This window comes from Sciurus vulgaris (genome assembly GCF_902686455.1).
Source record: "Sciurus vulgaris genome assembly, chromosome: 3".
Lineage (NCBI taxonomy): Eukaryota > Metazoa > Chordata > Mammalia > Rodentia > Sciuridae > Sciurus > Sciurus vulgaris.
The window spans coordinates 63,229,718-63,249,863 of NC_136463.1; the positions used below are offsets into that span (position 1 = coordinate 63,229,718).

The 20,146-nt window shown below is 38.9% G+C and overlaps 2 protein-coding genes across 13 annotated transcripts in view; one reads left to right on the forward strand and one right to left on the reverse strand.

The window, feature by feature from the left end:
* Positions 1–20,146, reverse strand: part of HIC1 (HIC ZBTB transcriptional repressor 1) — a 242,190-nt gene that overhangs the window by 158,996 nt on the left and 63,048 nt on the right. For 7 of the 12 annotated variants that reach the window (XR_013762389.1, XR_013762390.1, XR_013762392.1 and 4 more), the window contains one exon: positions 6,659–7,045. The gene's annotated coding sequence lies outside the window, so the exon portion shown is untranslated. Of the gene's footprint in view, positions 1–3,256; positions 7,046–20,146 lie in introns of all 12 variants that reach the window. The other 5 variants (XR_013762393.1, XR_013762395.1, XR_013762391.1 and 2 more) reach the window with 3 other exon arrangements.
* The window catches only part of SMG6 (SMG6 nonsense mediated mRNA decay factor), a 234,375-nt gene that overhangs the window by 156,591 nt on the left and 57,638 nt on the right, over positions 1–20,146 (forward strand).

Genomic DNA, 20,146 nt, shown 5'->3' on the forward strand with positions numbered 1-20,146 from the left:
AAGAGATGCTAAATTTACATGTGTTGAATAGGGAACCTTTTCTGATTCTCACCATTTTAGATGAAGAGTTTTAAGACTCAAAGAATTAAATAGGGTCTTCCATTTTTCGTGGTATGGTAGGATTAGATACACTGAATGATTCTCTTTATTGGCACAGTTAAAATGCTGACTATAATGTAATTCGTCCTGAGCTCGCATGAAAACAAGAAATCTAGAGATCTTAAGAACTAAACGAAAATTAGATTTTTGAGAAGTGAGCGAATAACAGATCTTACTGATTCTTAACTCTGATGACTTTTGTCAGATGCCAGAAACCTTGAACTTATACTTTAAAAGCTTTTTTGGATATGGGGAATAGGTGTGAAAGCATGGAACCCACCCTAGGTGAGAAATTACATAGGAGGTTCTGCTTAACTCTGGGTCTCCAATAGAGCTAGACCTTCATGTAGGATGATTGAGCAATGGGTCTCAAAATAAGAACTCATGATCATGAGCTAATTCTTTTGTAGGTTTTTAACTGAATGCAGACTGTCTATGTACTGTGAAGAACCTTAAGCAGACAGTTTAAGGTGACTTCTCTCTTGTAATATCCCAGGGTGACTGGCAGAAGTGGAGAGAAATCTCCTCTGGAAAAATGCAGCTTCAACTCAGGCCACAAAGAATTCCCATGGATAAAGTTCCATGGAAATCAGCCCTCACTCTATTATGCTGAGAGAAAATTGTCATTCCCCACAAAACTATGTTTTTAAACAAAGGTAACGACAAAACTGCACAAAGACTTGTGCACAAGTATTCATAGCAGTCTTAATGGTTTTTTATCTTTTTTGGGGGGGGGGTTCTTTTTTTTTTTTTTTTTTTTTTTTTGTCTTGTCTCTCCTTTTTATTAGAACTGAAGATCAAACCCAGGGCTTTGCCACCAAGCTACATTCCATCCCAGCAGCAGTCTTAATTTTTTGAAGCCTTCTTCTTTTTTTTTTTTTTTTTTTTTTCTTTTTGGCACCAGGGATTGAATCCAGTGGTGCTTTGCCACTGAGCCACATCCCCAGCCCTTTTTTTTACATTTCAGTTAGAGATAGGGTCTCACTGAGTTGCTTAGGGCCTCACTAAGTTGCTGAGGCTGGCTTTGAGCTCATGATCCTCCTGCCTCAACCTCCAGAGCCACTGGGATTACAGGTATGCACCACCGTGCCTGACTGAAGCCTTATTTGCAATAGCCAAAACTGGAAACGACCCAATTGGCCATCAACAAATATATGGATAAACAGATAGTAGTATATCCATACCATAGAATACAGTTCAGCAGTAAAATGTAATGAACTGCTAACTCTCTAAATTATGTTGAGTGAAAGAACTCAGGCAAAAAAGAGTATGTATTGTATGATTCCATTTTATAGAAAATTCAAACTAATATATAGTAACACAGATCAGTGGTTACTTGGATGGGGTGGAGGAAGAAATAGATTACAAAAGGAAATTTGGGGAAGTGTTGGATGTGTTCACTATCTTGATTGTGTCGATGGTTTCTCTCACAAACATACATTTGTATATCAAAACTGATCAGTTGTAAACGTTATCTGCAATTTGGAGTACCTCAGTAAAATCACAAAAACAAAACAAAACAAAAACCTAAAAAGGTGTTTTTTAAACCCCTTTAGCCTAAAAAGATACATTTCATTATTTACTCACCTTAAAGACATTTTATCTTTTTTTGAGACAGGTCTTGCTAAGTTGCTGAGGCTGCCCCCAGACTTGCCATTCTCCTCCTGCCTCAGCCTCCCAAGTAACTGAGATTACAGGTGTACATCACCTCACCTGGCTCCTTTTTTCCTTTTTTAAATAACACATTTGTTGAAGTATAATTTCCATCTCATAAGATTTATCTTTTTAAAGTATTCAGTTCAGCGGTTTTTGTATATGCATAGAGTAGTGTAACAGTTATCAGTATGTAATTCCAGAACACTTTCATCACTTCAAAAAAAAACTGTTGTCACTTGGTGTTCTCTCCTAGCACCTCTCACCCTCTGATCTACTTTCTTGGTCTGTTCTTTCTCACTTTTCATAATGTTTTTATGATTCATTATGTTGTAATATGTATCAGTACCTCATTCCTTTTATGGCTGGATAATATTCCTCTGTATGGAAATTATATATTTTATCCCTTTATTAGTTGATGGGCATTTGGGTTGTTCCCACCTTTTGGTTATTACACATGACATTGCTATGTCAGGCAAAGTGGCATACACCTGTAGTTCCAGCAACTCAGGAGGCCAAGTAAGATAGAGGAATCACAAATTCAAGACCAGCCATGGCAGCTTAGTGCAACCCTGTCTCCCAATAAAAAATAAAAAGGGCAGGTGGTGTAGGTCAGTGGTAGAGCACCTCTGAGTTCAGTCCCTAGTACCTCCATTCTGAATAATTTGATCATGTGATAAACTCTTTACCTTTGGGAGGAGCTTCTTTTTTTGTACTGGGGAGTGAATACAGCAATGTTTTGACACTGAGCTACAACTCCAGCTCTTTATATATTTTATTTTAAGATGGGGTCTCATAAGTTACCATAGTTGCCCTCAAACTGTGATTCTCCTGCCTCTACTTCCTATAGGAGTTCTTTGTATGTCTTGGATACAAGTCCCTTAACAGGTCTGTGTGAGTTGCAGATATTTTCTCCAACTGTGTATTGGTTGTCTTATCACTTCCTTGAAGCTTTTAATTTTGAAGAAGTCCAATTAATCTATTTTCCTTTTTTTTTTTTTTTTTTTTAACTTGTGCCTTGGTGTTCTAAAAGCATTTTTACACAGCAGAAAGTGGAAGGGTTTATTACTAAAACATCCTTACTGGGGGAAGTTCCTTTACCCAAAGTACATATTTTAAGAAAACTATCCCAGATTCCTAAAAGAATGTCAAGCAATGATAGTAATTACAAAACTGGACCAGATTCATTCCAGTAGACATTAGGGTCAGGTCTCCTAACCTAATGAAGAAATGATTTATCAATGTCCTCAATAGCCTCTGCTTTAGATCATTCCCCAAGTTTTCTCTGTCATGAGACAATCACTATTAAAAAGCTCCTTCTCAAACTGACTTCAGTCTGTCTTCCTATAATTCTCATTTATTTATTTTAAAGAGATTTTTTTTTTCAGAATCACAAAGTCTGTTTTTTCCATACCTGCCATACCTTAGTATACTTGAAATTCTCCTGAAGTTTTCTTGAAACAGAACATTCACCAGTGCAATCAAATAGATTAAAAAAATAAACCCTTTTTATTTTTTATGTTGAAACAGGGTTTTGCTTAAGTTACTGAGAGTCTCGCTAAGTGTCTGAGGCTGGACTCAAACTTGGCAATCCTCCTGCCTCAGTCTCCCATCAAATAGATTCTTCACCAGTGCTATGTATTAGAACATTTTGTAATGATGGAAACATTTTCATTCTGTACCATCCTATGTAGTAACCACTAGCCATCTATTGATACCAGAAATCTGGTCAGTGCACTTAAAAACCAAAATTTTAATTCATTTAAAATTTTCAATATCCATAAACAATTATTGAGCATTTAAAATGTGGCTAATGCAACTGAGAAATTTTTTAATGTAATTAAATGAAAATATCCACCTATAGATAGTGTCTACTATATTTAACACTACAATTGTAGATCATTTTCCTAGCCAGATTTTCTGTCTCACTGGTTTTCCATTCACCTGGGAACTTGCACGGCCCTAGCCCCTACCCCAGACATATGAATCAGAGTTTTGAGGGTGGAACAGCAATCTGGTTCAACAAGCTCTCCACATGATTTCAGTGCACTAACAATTGAAAGCCAATTCTAATTCTTCAAGTCTTCTATTAAAAGCAGCACTCTATGTGATCTGATGCGCATGAATTTCACCTGAAGATGGTTTCAGTGGCTTCAAAAAAAGTTTGAATACTATGATCTAAATAAAACATTGACTACATACTGCAAAATAAATACAGTGTGATTATGGAGAATTGTTTAAATATAAAGTGCCAGCTGAAGTTGAAAAAGTAAGGTGGTTAACAGGAACTTTTCACTAAATCTCTCACACAGCCTTATGCTGCTGGAATTAGAACCCTGGGCTCTTGATTCTTAGCCTGGTATGCTTTCCATCTATTGAATTGTTATATGAAATAGACCCCACTGTTTGTTTGACTTGGTGTGTCCTAGAAGAGAAAAGTCTGGTTCCTTGGCATGTATTTCACCCAACCCCCTTTGGGGGGCATTCTGCCTGTTCTTCCACTATTTTCCCATTTTTAGGTGCCTCTACAGAGGTGCAGTGCCTCTACAATCACATTCAGTGCCCTGGGAACATTGCCTCTTGTTCGGGTTTAACAGACTTCACATATGTAATTATCTTCTTTTAATATGATTTTTGTCCTCTGATGCTTGAAACCTAGAAGAGGAGTTGGCTTGTTTTTTTCACTGGCCTTGAGCCAGATGTCATAACTTCAGGCAGTGCCACGCTACATATCTCCAGCAGTTTGAAATGGAGAACGGAGTCAGAGATAAGATCAGCAGCTTTAGGTGATGGCATTATTTCAAATAAACCATGCATGACCCAAAGCTTCCACTTCAAATGGGGAATGAAATTGCTTCATCCTTTGACAGTTTGCTCCATGAAAGAAATTTATCTTCATTTAATTGCTTTAGATCCCAAGAGGCTACATACAGTAATTTCTAGGAGATAATTATATCAAATTTTAAAAATATGTGACTGTGGACGTGAATATGCAACTGCAGTGGACAGGGAGGGAGAACATGGAGAGGGACCAAAGGTTCTGCTGAACTTGCTTTTAGGTTTCTGTTCTCATTCCAGTAGTTCCCTTGAATCCTAGATCACTTAGTCTTGGAATCTGCCGACTGAGGGGCAGGGATGCTGAAACAGCTCTGTGCTGCTTAAAGCATCTGTCTACTACTACTAGAGGCAGGTAGCGTTTTGCTCATACTCCTCAAGTGGGCAGGGTTCAAGCTGACTGCTGACTGGTTTCTGCCTGCGTGTCTTCATCAAGTCTGGCTTGGCACAGTCTGTCTATGTTGTGGACCAGAGACACTGGGGGTTCTAGTCAGTGGCAGCTGAAAACCAGCAAACTTGTTAACTTTAAAACATGGCTATTTAGATGTTAGGGATAAACTTCCTGTAAAGGGGAACAGGATCCTTACCTCGACATGTTTGAATTTCCAGTTCTCCTTTCCTTGGCCTTTATATTTGAAAGAGTATAAGCATCCATTCTGTTATTTTCATCCCAGCCACTACCTTCTTTTACCCCACATTTTTTTCTTTTATATCTGAAATTTCAGTGTTGTTGTTGTTTCCCCCTACCTCCTGCTAAATAACTATATCTCTATGCTATAATAAAACAACCCCTAGACTGACTACAGGTATTTTCCTGGGTCATTTTTTGTCTGCATCTCCGTTTTTTGCTTTGTTTTTTTGTTTTTTTGTTTTGTTTTGTTTTGTTTTTTTGGCAGTACTGGGGATTGAACCCAGGGGTGCTCTACCACTGAACTACATCCCCAACCCTTTTTATTTTTTATTTGGAGACAGGTTCTCACTAAGTTTCATGGTTTAGCCTCAATTTGCCATCCTCTTACCTCAACCTCCTGAGTAGCTGGGATTACAGGGAAGTAGCACCACACCTGGCATCTTCCTTTCAGACTGCGCACTAAATATTAGATTATGAGCCCCATGAGACTTCTCTCTAGTTGATGTTCCTGAGTGTTTGGTGTGGTGCTGCATATCTCATGAGGACATGTAAGAGCCATTGAAGCAGAGCTGAGTGACATGGTTTATGGGCATTACTGCCCTAAGACAGTGGCTTATAGTTGCAGGGGACTTTTGCATTCTGTATAAAATCAGTGAATACCAAAGTCAACACAGTGAGAGGGTGAGCTAAAATCAGTCATGGTGGTCTGAATCAAGCAAAGAATCTGCAAAGCCCAAGACTTCTTTTTCATCAGATTTTATCCAGGTTGAGTCCCATCGTGCTTCTATTCACAGGGGTCATTCTCCAGTGTCCTTTGTCACTTAACCAGGGACAGCCACACACCTTAGCTCAAGTCAGAGTGGAGTGTTGCCTTTCCTTTTAAACTCTTAAACCTAAGAAATCTGACAGCTATAATGAGTAAGCCAATTTGCATTTGAAAAAGGTCATACTGGTATTCCTCTGAGGAAAATCTGCAGCAAGTACTTTCACATCAAGGGGTTTTTGAAGGAATTAAACTTTTGCTCACATCTAAAACATGAGCACCTGAGTAGCAGCCTGGAGGAGTCATCAGGGTCAGGGTGTTTGTTCAACATATTCTTTTGAGTGAGAAAACCTTTCTGTGTATTATCATCACCTCTGGTACCCTTATCCAGAGTAGCCTTTCTTCTGCTCTTGTCTTTCAGCCTGATAGCAGAAACCTAATAGAAGTTGCCTAGCCCTGAGCTGAAATACATATATCAATTAGAAATGTCTGTGGCCGCCCAGGTAGATGAAACAGGCCAGTAAATTGTTCATTGCCTGCACTACTTGGGGTTTGGTTAGCATTGTTGAGAAGTATCAGCTCTTTCTTAGAAGTTAAATCATCTGCAATATTATTTTAACCAGCTTTCTAGCCCTCATCATGAACCTACTAGTTCCTCAAGTTGACAAGTTACTTACTTTGACAGCTTTGTTTACTATACCAAGAAGCTTCCCATGGTCAGTTGCTGTGATTCCAGCTATTTCTTTTAGATTGGTCTTCTCCCAGAAACAGAACATGCTTGTTTCTCCTCCTGTTTTTTTAAATAAAAAGAACATATTAAACATATTAAACATATTGAGGATATAAGACTTACCAAGAAAGATAATAGAACTTCTATTGTCTTTAGGCCAAAATGCCAAGAAAGGGTCTAACCTTTTCAGAAATTAAGTCATGTTTGGTGTTTTTTTTTTTTGTGAATTCCATGAATGCAGTTATTCTGGTGTGTTTATTAAAGTTTGCTCTAACGATGTCTGATTCCGGATGTGGCAGGGAGGAGTCAGGTTTGAACATATGTGTGTATTCCTCTAGAAAAAAAGATCATCAAAGTCAAATTGCAAATAGGGAAATGGAGACTTTTCAAGGATTTAGGGTCATTTTAGGAGTAGGCTAGGAGAAAGCTTTTTGGCATAGATACTGAGAAGAAATGAGATAAATCAAATAGGAATGAAGAAATGACATACTGTTTTCTGACTTCTCTTTCAAACTTTACTCTATGGTTGACTGTCAATAACCAGTAACAGTCACTAGCCATGCGTGTCTGTTTAAAATTAATTTAATTAAAATTTAAATTTAAAATTTAGTTCTTCAGTCACACTAACCACATTCCAATTGGTCAGTCACCACATAGAACTAAAGACTTCTATATTGTCAAGCACAGGTATAGAGTATTTCCATTGTTGCCAGAAGTTTTGTTGGGGTGACTCTGCTTTGTGAGCAGTTACAGAGTGTGTTTAATTAAGGGTGGGTTTGGAGGGAATGCGTGGGGAAAAGGGGAAATGCTGGTCAGAAAGTAGAGTTGCAGACAGAAGGAATAGGTTCTGGTGATCTAGCGCACAGTCATGGTTACTATAGTTAATGTATATTTTGGAATAGCTAAAAGAATGGTAAGTGTGTGAGATGTGTAATTAGCCTGATCTGATCATTCCACAATGTACACATTTATGAAACATCACATTGTACCTCATAAATATAACAATTATTATTTCTCAATTAAAAATTAAACTGTAAAAAAAAAAAAAAAAAAGAATTGTACTGCACATGGTAATGCATGTCTGTATCCCAGAGACTGAGGAGGATGAGGCAGGAGGATTCCAAGTTCAAGGCCAGCCTCAACAACTTAGCAGAGACCTAAGACCTAAGCAACCTGTCTCAAAATTTTAATATCAGAAAGGTCTGGAATGTAACTCAGTGTTAAAAGCACCCCTGCATCAGTCCCCAATATTGCCCTTCCCAAAGAAAGTTGAGGTAGTGACAAGGAGAATATAGAGAGGGGAGTATTGAGATTTGAATGACTAAAAAAATCTCCTAATTAGGAGTGATCAGTATCAGAGGTGATGGACCTCAAAAAAATGGAAAATTACAAGATTCCTGTTGAAAAAAATAAGATTTTTGTTGAAAAAATTTAGTGGTGTATTTAGCAGGATACTGGATATTCTCTCTTCGAAGAGATCAAGTTTCATGATCTTCTGTAAGAAATTTTTTTTACTCTTATAAGCACAATTTCTTTTCCTAGGCTTTTTCCTAATACTCTCCTTAGTCTTTATCTCTGCACCATCCTTAATACCTGCTTTTTGCAGTGCTGGAGATTGAACCCAAGGCCTCGTGCTTGCAAGGAAAGCACTCTGCCACCTGAGCTATATTCCCAACCCCTTAACACCTGCTTTTCCATCCTCAGTCTCTCTTGTTTTCATTGATAAAAGTTACATCATCCTTTTACATAATACGGCCATGATATGTTATTTTACTTGACTCCCACTCTAGCTATATGAGGCATTGTCAACATTTTATAGGTGAGAAAGCTAAGATTTAGAGAGACTAATTTATTTGATCATATTGCATTAATAGGCTAGAACCTAAAATACACCATTTAGTATTAGGTTTAGATGAATATGAATCTCAACCACAGAGACCTAAACATGTAAGTTTTGAGTCTCTTAGTCCAGAGTCCAGAAGTAGGCAATCCAGGACTAGTAGATAGACTTTACCACTTGGCTTCACCAAGTTGGCTGACACACTTTTCCCAACTCACTGTACAGAGTCCTAGGATATAGTCCTGGAATAGACCATTTTCTGTTGCCAATAACAAAATGTCAGGACTGGGTAACTTTAAAAAGAAAAATTTGTTTTGGCTCATAGTTCAGGAGGTCTGAGGTCAAGGTCTGAATCTACCACCTTTCATGGTGGACTTTTTGCTGGCAGAGTCCCAAAGCAGCACAGGACAAGAGGCAGGGAATGTATGTATATGTGCCTGCATGCAAGAGTGTGTTGCCTCTCTCCCTCTTCATATAAAGCCACCAGGATTCAATCATGAGGACTCTATCCTAATGAACTTATCTAATCCTAATCACTTTGCAGAGGCCCCACTTCTATACACCATAATTGATTAATTTTATATTCTCTCATTACAATGAGGATCAAATTTCAACACATGGAGTTTTGAGGGACACAAACCATATCCAAATAGAGCAGGTTTCATCCGAGGATGGCTACTGGAGCATCAGCAAACAGCATGACAAAGGAGGACAGAAAGGATACCCCCACATTTTTAAAGAGACTTTTTTCAAGGTTTTACACAAAACTTACATCTCATAATCACCTGACTATCCTATCTGCAAACAAGATTTTAAATAGGCTGGGCAGAAATGTACCCAGCCAAAAATCAAATTTCTTTTGCTGCTGAAGGGGAGATGGCTATTGGGAAGTAACTAGCAAGTTCTGCTCCAACAGGTGTTTTGATTTTTGGTTCAGTGCTTTCCCACAGTTTCATATTGTCTCTCAGTTCATTCGCTAATGATACAGTCATACAAGTCTCCACGACTACCACTTTCTCTAAGAATCAAATATAGCCCCCCCACTGAATGAATAATTACAATAAAAGCTACAGTTTATTCTAAGAACTTTACATGTATTAAAACACTCAGTCCTCACAACTATGTAATACAACAGGTACCATTATTAGTCTCCATTTTATGTGTAAATGAGGTACAACAGCCAAGCGTGGTGGTGCACACCTGTGATACCACTGACTCAGGAAGCTGAGGCAGGAGGATCACAAGTTTGAGGCCAACCTCAGCAACTTAGCAAGGCCCTCAGTAATTTAACAAGACCCTGTATCAAAATTTTAAAATATAAAAAGGACTAGGGATGTGGCTCAGTGGTAAAGCACCCCTGGGTTCAATCCCCAGTACACAAAAAAGCAAATACTGAAATATAGAATTTTTAAATAATTTGCCCAGTTATAGTGGGTAATAAATAACAGCATCCAAATTCAAGCTCGTTCTTTGAACCACCGCTTCTCTATGGGGCCTTTTATGGGAGTGCAATGGTTTTTCCCACTTAGCCTTAGGGGATTCTAAGACTTCTAGTAGGTGTCTGAAACCAGGGATACTACTGAACCCTACGTATATTCAGTATTATGTTTTTTCAACCTGATAACTGAAATGGCTACTAAGTGACAATTGGGTGGGTAACATATACAGTGTGCATACTCCAAACAAGGGAATAATTCATATCTCAGGCAAGACAGCAGCCTAGTGTGAGATTTCATCAGACTACTCAGAATAGTATGTATTTTACACTTATGAATTCTTTATTTCTAGGATTTTCCATGTAATGTTTTCAGACTGCAGTTGAGCACAGGTAACAGAAACTGCAGAAATTGAAATTATGGATAAGGGAAGGCTACTGTAATTGCCTAAAGGTTGATGATGGCCTTCACTACTGCCTGGGGTGAAGATCCTTTGAAGCTACTTCCCTATAGGCATGCCTTTCTTTTTATGACTGTTCAAAATCTGCTTTAAAAGCAGTAAATTGGGAGCTGGGAGTATAGCTCAGTTGTAGAGCACTTTCCTGGCATGCACAAGGCTCTGGGTTTGATCTCAGTATCACAAACAAAACAAAACAAATCAATACATTTGATGTGTCTTCTTGTCTTTCCTTTGCTGTCCCCTTTCGTGTGTCCCTTTTCCAGACCTGAGGCTGGGAAAAGAAATTAAGCTATATGCTTTAGATTTTTAGAAAGTTCATATCCTGGAACTCTTGTTGGAACTTGAATAAGAAGATTATACTGGGTAATTAATTAGGTGTCTGTAAAGAATTGAGAGGTTCAAAGTTGCTCTATCTTATTAATAGAAATTTGATTTTCAAATACAATTTATTTTCTCTTTCTTCTCACTTCCCTGCCTCCTGTATTCTGGTCCTAGCTGTGGCTCGTGAAAGTACCATATGTTTTATCACTCCACATCTCTTCTCCATAGACCCCTCACAGAAACTTTTGCTTAAATTTACAGTCCATATGTAGTTTGGGCTTCTCTGCAACAGTCATACATTACCCCTTAAGTTACTCTGACAGTTCTGACTTCCAGCATTCATTTAACATTAGGTATTTATTGAACACATACTATTTGCCAGGCACTGTTCAAGGTGCTCGGGATTCTGTAGTGAGACAGATACCATCTCTTACCTCCTGGACCTTATAGTGAAACAGAGACTTAACAAGGAAAGAAAGAAGCAAAATAAATTCAGCTTCTGTTAAACACTGTCAAAAAAGTGAAGAGGGACAATTTGATAAGAGACTGTAGGAGTTGACTTAGTCACCTAACTTTGTTCTATCACAGCTGCTTTGAGCTCCAGTTCTGCCACCTTAAAGGGGAAGGACTGATAGTGTGTGACAGTCATAAATGGAATAAGTGAATGCTATGCTCTATCATACAGATTAGAACTCTTTTTAGTAACTAATCCTAATCTCTATCTGCTTGCTTGCTTGCTGTCTTTTCTTCCCTCCCTCCCTCCCTCCCTCCCTTCCCTCCCTCCCTCCCTCCCTCCCTCCCTCCCTCCCTTCCTTCCTTCCTTCCTTCCTTCCTTCCTTCCTTCCCAGGCTTCCCTCATGCTAGGAATCTCTTTTATCACTGAGTTATGTTCCAGCTCCAAGAAATAATTCTTACACATTAAAGAAAAATACAGAATAGTCAACAAACATCCGGGTACATTCCACCCACCTTTGAAAGAAAGAATACATGAGTTGAAACCCTCTGCGTACCCCTACAGGGTTGCATTTCTCTTTCTTCTTCCCTAAAGGTAATCGCTACCCTGAATTTGTTTTTATCTGTTTGTCTTCTTAACATGTGTTTTTCCATAAACAATATAGTATTGTTTTGCATGTTCAGACTTTAAACTGATGGCGTATGTATCATCAGCTTTGCTTTCATACTCAACCTTACAGTTTTTAGATTTATCCATGTTGATGCATGTAGTTGTTTCTCTTTTATTTTTAATATATATTTTACCCCTTGTATAAATACATCACAATAAATTGATCTTTTATAGATGCATTTTTTTTCTTTTTCTACTACCAACAATGTGATTGCTTTGAACTAATATGAGTTTCTTTAAGAAATATATCTAGATGGGCTTGGTGGCCCTCACCTGTGATACCAGCGGCTCTGGAGGCTGAGTCAGGAGGATCTCAAGTTCAAAGTCAGTCTCAGCAACTTAACAAGGCACCAAGCAGCTCAGCAAGACCCTGTCTCTAAATAAAATATTTTAAAAGGGCTGGGGATGTGACTCAGTGGTTAAGTGCCCCTGGGTTCAATCCCCAGTACAAAATTATAGAGAGAGAGGTGGGGGTGGTGGGAAAGGAGAGTCAGCCAGGCACAGTGACATGCATCTGTGGTCCCAACTACTCAGGAGCCTGAGGTTGGATCACTTGGGCTCGGGACTTTGAAACTAGCCTAAGCAACATAACAAGACCCCATCTCCAAAAAAAGAAATGTATCTAGATGCACACTTGCTGGGTTATAAGGAACACTCATCATCCATCAACTTTCCTAGCTCTCCAAGGTGATCACACAAGTTTAGTTTACACTACCTGTAAAAGTATATGAATTCCAGTTTTTCCACATTCTTACCAATATTAGGCATGTCCGTACTTTTGATTTTTGGCACGAGGTTGGGTTCTACATCATGTCCTATTTTATTTTGCATTTTCCTAATTCCTAGAGAGGTTAGGCATTTTTTGGTATGCTTATTAGCCATTTTGAGATTCCTATTTTATTTTATATCCTTCCTTTTTTCTTTTTCTCTCTCTCTTTTTTTTTTTTTTTTTTTTTTTTTTGTACTGGCGATTGAGCCCAGAGATGCTGAACCACTGAACCACATCCCCAGCCCTTTTTTATATTTTATTTAGAGACAGGGTCTTGCTGAGTTGCTAAGTGCCTCACTAATCTCTGCTGAGGCTGGCTTTGAACTCGAGATCTTCCTGCCTCAGCTTCCCTAATTGCTGGGATTACAGGTGTGTGCCACCACGCCCAGCTGTATCCTTCCATTTTGAGACATAAGTCTTGCTGTATTGCCAAAGCTGGTTTCAAACTCCTGGACTCAGGCAATCCTCGCGGCTAAGCCTCTTCAGGCCAGGGAGTGTAAACCACCCCCCACACACATACACAAACACCCTGCATGTCTGACCAAGATTATTCTTCTTTTAATCCAGGTTCTTCATATTTTCTGCCCATTTTCTCTCTACTTATGATTGAGTCTTACTGATTTGCAAAGCTGAATGTGAATCATTTATTGGCTGTATGCTCTACAAATCTCCCAACCTGCACTTCATCTTCTAAAATTAAATAAGTGTTTTCATTTGTATAGAAATTATTTTATGACAAAATTATCAGTTATTTCCTTTTATGACTTATATCTTACTTAAGAAATCCTTCCTGGGCTGGAAATGTAGGTTGGTGACAGAGCACTTGCCTGGCATGTAGGGGGCCCTTGGTTTGATCCCTACAACTAGAAAAAGGAAAAGAAATTCTTCCTAGGTGTGCAGTATTGGCCTTCCTCCCTACTTTAGTACCTGGATTGAACCCAGGTGCTTAACCACTGAACTATATCCCCAGCATTCCCTGCACACCCTCCCCCCCCCAATCTTTTTTTAATTTAGAGGCAGGATTTCACTAAGTTGCTGAGGCTGGCTTTGAACTCATGATCTTCCTGCAACTGCTCCTCCTCCCAAACTGCTGGGATTACAGGTGTGTGACACCACAGTCCACTTGGCCATGTATTGTTAATTGTTGAAGCTGGATGATTTTATCAAATTTATTTCTTATATTAGTCTCTGAGTATGTTTGAAAATTTTCATAATAAAACAATTTTAGTTAAAACAAGACCACTAGAATATATTTAGTAGCAAATATGCTTAAAGACTTACTGTATAGGAAAATCAGTTGCCTCAATAATAAGCCAACACTTATAATTTGGTGGGGTAAAAAGGTTACTTTTATCTTTGTATAAGATCTTGTCATTTTATCTTTTTTTTAAGTCACTTCTTTAGGTTAAAATATTACCAAGAATAATTGTAATTTTATATAAGGGCAGGGGAAACACTTTACCTACCCTGAGGTCACAAGGAATATGTACCTACAGTTTTTTCTGTAGTTTTTTTTTTTTTTTCTAAATGTGTTAGTTTTACTGTATACATTGATATCTTTGTTCCATCTGAAATTCATTTTTATGAATCAGACTTTTCTATAAGCGGCAGATGTGTTCCATTGATCCATTGAGTAGGTCAGTACCACCATTCTGGTTCTTAAGTTCTTAAAAGTAGTAGGGTAAATATCCCACTTCTTACTTTTTTGCAAAAATATCTTGGCTAACCTTTCTTCCAGATGCAATCAACTTTTCAAATTCCACAAACAAATTGTGTAGGGGGATTTTGTTTGCAGTTGTACTGAATTCAAAGATTATTTTGGAGAGAATACTATATTTACAATATGGAGTCTTCATCCATGAACATGATACACTGTTAATTTATTCAGGTCTTCTTGTATGCCCTTCAAGAATATTTTGTAATATTTTCCATAAAACCGTAACATAGTTTTAATATTTTGTTTCTAGTTAACTACTAAAGTTATGAATATTGTTTCTTTCTCTTGATCTTACATCTACCAGCCTTACTGAACTGTTTTATTATTTCTATAATAAGCCCATAATAACAGAAATCCTTGCTTTGTTCTGACCTCTATAGCATGCTTCTAAGTTGCATCATTAAATCTTATATATGCTATATTCTGATAAGTATCTTTTATCAAGTTAAGAATATTACCTTCTGTTCCTAGTTTGCTGAGGTTTTTTTATTATAAATAATAGGGCTGAATTTTATGATTTTTCATCATCATTGGTGATCACAGTTTTTCTGCTTTTAGATTGTTAGTGTGAGAATATACAGTAATTTCTGATGTAGAATATCATATCCTTCCTAAAATAGCCCAATATTCTCATTCTCCTCCACATACACTCTTTTCCAGTGCTGGGTATTGAACCCTGGTGTTTTTTGTCTATTCTCTGTATTTTTCTTTAATGTATAGGAATCATTTCTTGGAGCTGGGGAGACATAGTTCAGTGTTAAGAGTACTTCCTAACATGAGGGAAGCCTGGGTTTGATCTATTTTGAGTTGATTTTTATGTGTATTTTAGGTATGGTGCTAACTTTCAAATGTAGATACCCGGTTTTCCCAGCATCATTTGTTGAAAAGACTGTCCTTTCTCTATTGAATGATCTTGGCACCCTTGTAAAAAATTAATCATATAAGGGTTTATTTCTGGGCTCTCTGTTCTATTTTGTTGGGCATTATGTGTATCCTTATACAAGTACCATACTGTTTTCTTTTCCTTTATTTTTAAAGTTTTTTTTTTTTTTTCGGTGTAGATGAATACAATACCTTTAGTTTTATTTATTTATATTTTGTGTTGTGCTAAGGATGGAATCAAGTGCCTCACACGTGCTAGGCAAATACTCTACCACTGAGCTACAAGCCCAACCCCCATACTGTTTTTTTTTTGTTTTGTTTTGTTTTTTATTGTAAACAAATGGGATACATGTTGTTTCTCTGTTTGTACATGGCGTAAAGGCATACCATTTGTGTAATCATAAATTTACATAGAGTAATGTTGTTTGATTCATTCTGTTATTTTTTCCCTTCCCCCCACCCCTCCCACCCCTCTTTACCCTCTATACAGTATTTCCTTCCCCCATACTGTTTTTACTAATTTAACTTTGTAGTAAGTTTTGAATTCAGAAAGCATGATTCTCTAATTCTTGTTTTTTTCAAGATTGTTTGACTTCGGGGGTCCCTTGACATTCTATATGAATTATTGGACTTTTTTTGGGGGGGTACTAGGGATTGAACTCAGGGGTGCTCAACCACTGAGGTGCATTCCGAGCCCTTTTTTTTTTTTTTTAATGAGACAGGGTCTTGCTAAGATACTGAGGCTGGTTTTGAACTTGCACTCCCTCCTGCCTCACTTCCCAAGTTGCTAGGATTACAGGAGGCATGCGCCACTGCACCTGGCTGAATTAGGGGATTTTTTTGTTTGTTTCTGCAAAACATACCATTGTGATTTGATAGAGATTATATTGAATATTGGATTGGGTATTATTGTCATCTTAAGTTTATTAAATCTTCCAGTCCATGAATATCAGATGACATTTTCCCATTTATTGGAACTGTTCTTACCTCCCCCAAGTACTGAGAATCAAACCCAGGGCCTTGCACTTGCTAAGCAAGTATTCTACCTGTGAAGTACATTCCAGCCCCTGAATTTTTAATTATATTCAATTTTAGGTAACTTGAATTTAAGTAGCCACCATGTGGCTAAAGACCACCCTTTTGGACAGCACCGCCCTAGAAAACCATCCTTAAGATGTGCTTTTCTTTTTAAAATGTTGGACTGTGGTGACCTCTGTAGTTGTCTTATAATATCTGAATGATTACTTGTCTCTGAATGGATTATAGGGAATGCATAGTTTGAGGGCCCTGAATATGGGGGTGGTGAGTGTGGGTAACATCCCTTCAAGTCATCTATCTCTGGGAGATATGAGATGGCTGTATGTCAGACTGCACCAGACCCTGTCTCTTGATTTCTTTTGGATATGTGTGGTTTTCTTCAGAACCAAAGAGAACCTATTGCATTAAAAAAAAAAAAAAAAAAAAAAAATCTAGCAAAAGACCAACTCTGCCTCTGGTAGAAATGGAACTCTTTCTGCCTTTCCTATTGTCATAGAAGCAGGGACCATGTACCCCAAAGCAATTCCCTCTCCAAATGAAGATGATGATTATTTTAAAGCACTTATACTTTGTTCACCATTCTGATGTTCTCATGGGAACAGTTGTGTTTTTTTTTTTTTTTTTTTTTTTTTTTTTTTTTTTTTTTTTTTTTTATTGCCTTTAATTGTTGCACTCCCAGTTCCATTTTCCTTTAGGGGCAAGAATCCAAGAGATCCCTGCACATCAGAAACAAAAAAATAATTAATTAATTAATTAATTAATTAATTAAACCAGGAAACTCCCCTCCCTTAAGCTTCCATTTTCTTTCCTATCAGGTAAGAAGTAATATGAAGGTGTAAAACAGCTACGTCCCTGGTACTCTCACCAGTCTCCTGCCCATTCTCTAGCCTTTCTTTGTTTCTCTCCCTTCCTTCCTTCCTTCCTTCCTTCCTTCCTTCCTTCCTTCCTTCCTTCCTTCCTTCCTTCCTTCCTTTCTTTCTTTCTTTCTTTCTCTTTCTTTCTTTCTTTCTTTCTTTCTCTTTCTTTCTTTCTTTCTTTCTTTCTTTCTTTCTTTCTTTCTTTCTTTCTCTTTTTTAAATATTTTTTTAGTTGTCGATGGACCTTTATTTTTATTTGTTTGTTTACATGCAGTGCTGAGAATTGAACCTAGTGCCTCACACATGCTAGGCAAGAGCTCTACCACTGAAGTACAACCCCAGCCCCCCCTCCCTAGCATTTCTTAGAAAACCCTCAGGGATACTGCAGATCTTCTCAGAGTAAACAGGAAAACTTAAAAAGTAAAATTGCTGTCTTAGAGCCTAGAGGCTATCAGACACAACTGCTGGAAGAAGTTCCCTTCACCTTTGACAGCCAGAAGCAGTGAGTTTGTGGTGCTTTATATAAATTCTGTTATTACTCTCTTGAAGAGAAGCCCTCCAATGTACTATAGAAATGGAACTATGTGTCCTGACCTCCCCATAACCACTCTGCTTCAGCTTCCTCTGAAAAGAAACCGGAGCATCTCTTGTGTTTTCAGAATTGGACTAGTATAGCAGCTAGCCAGTTTCCCTTTAATTTATTTTTCCACCTTGTTGCCCACCCTTATTCTCCATCCTTTTTTTTTTTTTTTTTTTTTTTTTTTTTTTTTGCGGTGCTGGGGATTGAACCCAGGGCCTTGTGCTTGCAAGGCAAGCACTCTACCAACTGAACTATCTCCCAGCCCATATTCTCCATCCTTATTGCCCTTATTCCCCACCCTTATTCTCACCCCTCTCTTCATACAGAGATAACTATAACTTCTCTATTATAGTATTTGGGTTTTCCCACACTACAGTTGATCTGTCACCATGCTACGGAATGCCTGTGCTAACCACTTGGGTGTTCTGGTGTCAGATCTTAGAAGTGTCCCAGCTGCCCCACCCAGCTTCCTCATCTCTCCCCTTTCCTGGGTTGTTGGTTGGAATGATATCCCTCTTGGATTTCAGTGTGTGCAGTCTGATTTGGGTGGAACCTTGAGCTGTTCACAGGAGTGCTGGTAATGTCTGGCCTTCAGTGCTGCCAAAGGCAGAAAGCTGGCCTCTTCTCAGTTTAAAACATTTGGATTGCTGGGGCCGGTTAGATGGAGGGTGCGGTGAGCAAATACCACTCTCTTCCTACTATGTTTTCAGGAAATGATTATAAAGAGGCTATAAGTGTGAATGAAGTCAAAAGAATGAATTGGCATGCCCCCTCCAAAACAAACACACACACACACACACACACACACACACACACACACACACACACACACACACACACACACCTCCCTGGACTCCATCTGAGATCCATACCCTTATTGTTCTGCTGGACTTTGTTGCTGTTTCAGAGCAAAGAACCTTGCTTAAGCTATCTCCATGCCATTCCCTGGAGAACTCAACATTAGTCTGCTGAGCAAGATCTGGACTTTTTCTTTAGGCAAACTGTTGGTTCCACTTCCCTATCTGCTCCCCTTCCAAGAAGAGTGTGGGCAGAGACATAGAGGTGGGAGGGACAGCCAGGGCCAAGAATCAATCCCTCAGTTAGGGAGTGGGGTTTCAGAACTGGTAGTAAACTTGTTTGCAGAGTCAGTTGTCAGTGAAAGTAGTCTCTGTGCTATCACCCACCTCCAGTCCTTCCAGCTGCCTCCTTCCCTTGCACAGCCTTTTTCCTGGCATTTCCGTGAGGTTTAAGACATATGGCTCTTATAAATATTGTCTGGAGTCTCCTATAGTGGGAGATTTTGCTATACAGTGCACAGTACCCTGACTCTGCTCCTCCCATCTCAGCAGCTGTTCGCCACTGACCGAGGTGGCGACTGAGCCTGTGTGTGTGGCCGGAGTCAGTGACGAGCCTCCCACCCAGGCCTGGGGAAGCCCTCAGCCAATGTGGTTCCTGTGGCAGCAGCCAAACACACCAGAACGAACGCCTCATACCTTCAGGGCTGTGGTGTAACAGCCAGCTTTATGCGGTGGCATTGTTTAGTGTTGGTTGACTTGACTTCTCTGTCCCCACCCACTGTGTTTAAGGGAATCTGGCCATCACCCAGTAGGGAAGAAGCTGGCATATTTGCAGAGAGTGGCTTCCTACTGCCTCTCTTGTGGTTTGGAGCCAGGACCACCTTCCATCTCTGCTTCCTACCCATGTGGCAAAGAGGAAGGGACCCTCTGCTCTCAGCCTCCTGCTGTGGGTTTCAAGTTGCCTAAGATCAGGATGAGGCTGTCTGCCAGGTTATCTGCCCAGATAAACATTTATTGTTTACAGGACTTGTCTCAGCTCCTCTGGCTGGTCCCACCAGTGAACTTGTCTAGTTTCTCCATGTTTTAAGCCAGTACGTGAGGCTGATCTCCAAACAGAACTACTGGAGCTTAAGAGACTCTAAGTGAACAGCCACTTCTGACTTAGCTTTGCAATTGCCCCTTCCCCACCCACTGCCAAAGCCAAGTGTATATATCTTGCTCCCAGTCTTGCCTTGTGGATATTGAAACCGCCTCTGCATTTTCAACATTGCTAGCCTTTAGAATTTGGAGATGTAGATAAGAGCCAGTATTATGAGGCAGCAACTGAAGGCTTTCTTTAAAATGGCAAGGCTGACATTCTGATACTGCCTTCCTTTAACATGACTTCCTAACAGCTAATGAAATAACTGTTTAGTGGAAGTGAAAGGGAGAGGGAGACCGATTTTCTGTTTTTTAATTCAAGTACATTCAGCAAGTCAAAATGTTATTTTGTGTGTGTCGTAATTCATTTTCTACCATTTTATTATACAACAAAGTTGAAAGCGTTTTATAGTGAGCTCACTTACACCCATCTCCTATATACTTTCTTATTCTATTGTACTTGTCTTATCATATT